Source organism: Quercus suber, unplaced genomic scaffold (genome assembly GCF_002906115.3).
Source record: "Quercus suber isolate HL8 unplaced genomic scaffold, Cork oak 2.0 scaffold_1208, whole genome shotgun sequence".
In the NCBI taxonomy this organism is placed as follows: Eukaryota; Viridiplantae; Streptophyta; class Magnoliopsida; order Fagales; family Fagaceae; genus Quercus; species Quercus suber.
In genome coordinates this window covers 10,565-15,564 of record NW_027070604.1, presented here as the reverse complement: position 1 = coordinate 15,564, position 5,000 = coordinate 10,565, and the positions used below count along the sequence as shown (strand labels likewise).

Here is a 5,000-nt window from a genome sequence, read left to right as displayed (position 1 = left end):
TGTGGTGGCAACAACTTTCCCCAAGATATTTTTAAACTTCCATCCCTCTTGTATGTTCATAACGCACGTCCCTATCAGTGGAACTTTCTGGAAGGTCACTTTGAGTGATAGGATATATATTTGATCTGTGCTTCGTTCATCCAAGGAGACACTCCTCCTCGTACCACCTTTCCCAATCTTTCCACTTGAATGTTACTTATGGGACTCTGAACTTAACACCCTTACTACTGTTTATTAGTCATCGGACCAATCAACATCCTCAGCCAAGGCCCAAAATATAACTTTGGACCCTTATCCCAACAAAAAGTATCATAGTTGATATTCCTAATACAAAGGGTTTTTATTAATAGGATTGATTTTCAATAGAAAACAAAATACATACACACGATACAAGAACCTGTAGTAGAAGTGTTTAATATGCTTGTACTACCTTATCCCAAAGAAGAAAATATAAGGAAATCATTCCATAAACATTTTAGTAAATGAGATTGAACTAACTGTTGGCGCAACGCGAGGAGTACGCCTCAGCCGAATGGACCATGGTGGAGAAAAAATGGAGTTGCCATCTGGATTAGGTCTAGGAACTATAAATACAGCACCCTTGTGGAAGGACTGATCTTTACTAGAGCACGCATGTCTCAAGTATGCGTATGTGAGCATGAAGCACGCGCCCGCATACATGCCCAAAAACACAGCTTCAAAACAGCAAACAAAATGGTGATTTAACAAATGCTAGCATACTTCTAATACAAAACTAAACAACCTAAACTAACAACAAAGATATCAAAGATAAACAAAACAAAATCTATTCCTAAACTTGTATTGGATCTAACAACAAACAAGAACAACACTTAACACATCAAAACATGTTCATCGATATATCCAATCATTCAACTTTCCAATCAAAACTTGATGAGTCACAAAAAAACAAAATTAAACAAAGCAAAACATATTTCTAAGAACATATAGCATATAAATCAATTAAAAACAACAAGCACACAAGTTATAAAAAAAAAATCCAAATCAAGGAAAAGCCATGGAGAGAGACTCACCTTACTTATGGAACAAAATTTGGTTGATATTTAACCGGCCTCTCAGTGCCTACATAACAAGATTCAATGAGATATCGAAGCAAATAGAAGATTTCAATAGTTTATAGGTAATCACAACTCAAAAACAAGATTAGATTTGAAAAGGTTTTGAGAAATCCAATCGAGAACAAGCTTCTGCCTTAGAACTAACTAAAAAGAGGTTATTTGATGATTAAAAAAACGTGCTTGGTGGCTATATATAGAAGATGCAGAGAAAAGAAAGAGTTTTTGGAAGAGTTTAGGTCAAAAATCCACTTTCTCTAGCTAGGGTTTGAGTTTGGAGGCATAAGGTTGTATTTTATATCTTCAAATTAGGGTTTTCAGGCTCATTTAGAGGGGTTTGGATGTTCCAAAGGGTCTAGGGGCCAGGGCCCATCAAAGAGGGAGGCTTTGGGCCCTAAAAACTGAAGTTCTAAGGTTTTGGAATGCGGCGTGCATACGTAGGTCCGTGCATGCGTCCCTAAAAACCCTAATTTTGACTGCTGGGTTGGCCCAACTTCAAATGGTCATAACTCACTCAATATAAGTCTAAATTAGGCAAAATTTATCTTCAAATTAAATCCCAGGATGTCTAATTTCTAATTAAACAAACCTCACTCAAAAATACTTTGTGGATAAAAAGTTACGGTCAAAACAGTGAGGAAATGTCATTTTTCAGCATTGTTTTCAAAGCGATTTGAGCACTTTTGAGTTGTGATTACTTTCAAACTATCAAAATAACTTCAATTACCTTTTGTAGACATGTCAAGCTCATCATTAGGACCATGGACTAAAGTTTATTAATCAGGTACAAAATGAGGTGTCTACACTAACATACCTATATATGCTCAACAAGGATATGAAAGAAGTTTTAGTGACCTTTTCTGATAGTTTCATGTTTTGCAGTCCAAGTACAAAGTTAGTGTGGTGGCTCAGTCCATTGTAACAAAGGTTTTGGGCTAAACCCCCGTTCGCTTATATTATAGGTCAAAAATATCCAACAACAGGATGCCCCAAAGATGCTGATGCAGTTTTTGTCAAATACATATGAATGTTTTCCTTTATCTCGCTTCCTTTCCCAAATCCCTACATTTCCCGAGAACATCACAGTGTATTTGCCCCCTCTCTATGAAATTTGTACTGGACTTCTTTCTCCTTGGGAAGTATTTTTCTTCTCTACTCTCATGTTTCTCTTCCCCAATTTTTCCAACCTCTTCTCTCTCACCCATCGGTCTTTATTTATAGGGCTTCTCTTAGCAGGATTGTCATTATGAGAGGAGGGTTTCCCATGTTGGTGGGTCCCTCTGAGCCATATTCTTGACCAGATGGGGCCCATTGTTTGTGACTAACGTGACTCTTTTGGAACTTGTACCAAGCGTGAATTGGTGCTCGGTTGGTGGATTCCCCCAGGGCATTATCTCTTGATCTTGGCATAATAGGCGATGCTTGGTCAAGCTGCGAGCTTAGCCCAAGCCCATCTAGGGGATGGGCTAGGTGCTTGGTTAGCAAGGAAGGCGGAAACGGCTCGTTTTAGAAAACGTGTCCTAGACTTGGTATAGACTGATAGCTGTGTCCCGTACAATTAGTTATATTCGTTACTTCCCAGACTATAAGGAAAAACCATGAAAGTAGAAACAATAACAACTATTGCATTTGCATGAGACCACTTACAAAAATAGAATATGAAAGAACCTTTCGTAAGGTTTTGGATCTAAAAGTGTGAAAAAAATTAGTCTAACATTTGAACGTTGGTGAGAATCAAAGAATATAACTATTTGTCCAATTAAGATTATTTATCAAAATAATAAAAGACGTCCATGATTTAAAATAAAAAATAAAATTGACGTCAATGATTCTGTTAATGCAAAATTAATAGGAAACAAATGAAATATTGTAAAACTTAATGACTAATCTATAACTCTTAAGACAATCTTCAATCATTTTAGCAGATCCATAATTCTCTTGTCGAAGATGATAGTATAGATATATAGAAAAAAATTCAAATAGAAAATATTTGTACTGGAAATTCTCAATTTTTGTCTTAGAAAGAAGATCACTATTAAGGAATGGGTCGATATTGATAACCTCACCAATAGGAATAAAAATAATAAGACTAAGTTAAATAATGATCAAATAATTGATAAAATTGATAAGAAAGTCATTTTTTCTTTGACGATTCATCAAGATCAGAAAATTAACCCATCCAATAATTAAAAAAGCCTTGTTGATTGGATGTAATTGTTATTGATTATTTTATTATTTAGGCAAATTAAAATTTAATATATCAAGAAGTACCTTAAACTTGGATTCTCCTAAATTCACATTTGTGGATAGCAGAACCAAGAAAATCACTTTTGATCAATTTTAGTTCCTTGGTAACTTCTTTCATCTTCATTCTGTCTTTAGGTGAGTCCATTAAATAGGCAAGTCCAATTTCAAGGATTGATACTAAGCATTTATGCACATTAGGATCCATTTCACACAAGTTTGCAATACCTTGAGCTTCCACGTCTACTTAAATTTCATTGCCATTATAACAGATTTATAACAGGAGAGAGAAAACAAGAAAGCAGTTTGGAAAATATCTAAATTGTATTGAATTGCATAAACTTGTCTCTAACCCTGTTTACATATATATACACACACTAACTAAATTCTGATAGTACATCACGTGTGAACACAACTAAAAGCTCTGCACATGTGTGAAAATACTTAATGCACCAAACTACTTGTAGCATTACATAATTATGCCGTTTTACTAGGACTTGTATCGTTTAACTCCTGACTTGATTTTCTGGACTTGCTTCTGATCCATTGAGCCACTCACAGGCCCAATTTATACCACAAGCCCACTAAAATTCCTAAACTAAGACCACCATTTAATCACCGTCAGATCCAAGCAAAAAATAAAATAAAAATCCTAATCGTCAGATCCAAATCATCCTAAAAAACCGTAATGTGCTGTTCATTTTCTGCCAGCCTCTCACCTCAGAAACCCCCAAACCAAAAGCTCTCACTAGAATCAGAGGTTAAAGAGACGGCGCCGTTTTGCTGTCCGCCTTGACCGAGCACAGGGCTTCGTCTTGGCCCTCGATTCTGCTCATTTTCTCGTAGGTTTTTTTATTTTAACCTTAAAAAAAAAAACCCAAAACATCATTTTGTTCTTCATCTTCATCGTAACAATGGGGCGCACGAGCCATCAAAATCCGAGAAGAAGATCGCCTACGACTCCAAGCTATGCCAGCTGTTGGACGAGTACAACCAGATCCTTATCGTGGCGGCCGACAACGTCGGATCCACCCAGCTACAGAGTATTCGCAGGGATCTACGTGGCGACTCGGTGGTTCTTATGGGTAAAAACACCATGATGAAGAGGTCTATCAGGATCCATGCTGAGAACCCAGCTACAGAGTATTCGCAAGGGTCTACGTCGTAAGTTTCGCTCTCTCTCTCTCTCTCTCTTTTTCATTTTTTTTGTTTGTTTCATTCACAGTTAAAAATTGTGTTTTGTTTGGTTTTTTTTTTTATTTTTTTATTTTTTTTATTAGGGCAACGTGGGTCTGATTTTCACCAACACCAAGGGTGATTTGAAGGAGGTCAGTGAAGAGGTCGCCGAGTACAATGTAAATTTTTTTACTTTTAATTAGATGTTTGGTTCCTTACTTTTATTTATTTATTTGAGAAGAAAATTAATTTATGAGCAAGCCCTTGTGAATGACATATATTTAACGTTATATGCTTGTAACATTAAACAAGCCGAGTTCTACATATCAATGATTAATAGAATTGATAGTGGATTGCTAATTTTGTAGATAAGATATGAAATTAATGTTTATAATTTATTGATAATATAAATAGCCCATTTTTTTTTTTTCAAGCTATAACCTGTTAAAAATTATATAAATGGAACTATTTTTTTTTTTTTTTTTT

At 35.6% G+C, this 5,000-nt stretch overlaps 1 long non-coding RNA gene across 1 annotated transcript; it reads left to right on the top strand.

Annotated features, from left to right (window-relative positions):
- Positions 1-3,984: 3,984 nt before the first annotated feature.
- On the top strand, positions 3,985-4,886 carry LOC136065835 (uncharacterized). The gene is made up of 2 exons (XR_010627454.1): positions 3,985-4,502; positions 4,619-4,886. It is a non-coding gene; the product is annotated as an uncharacterized LOC136065835 (long non-coding RNA).
- Positions 4,887-5,000: the final 114 nt, after the last annotated feature.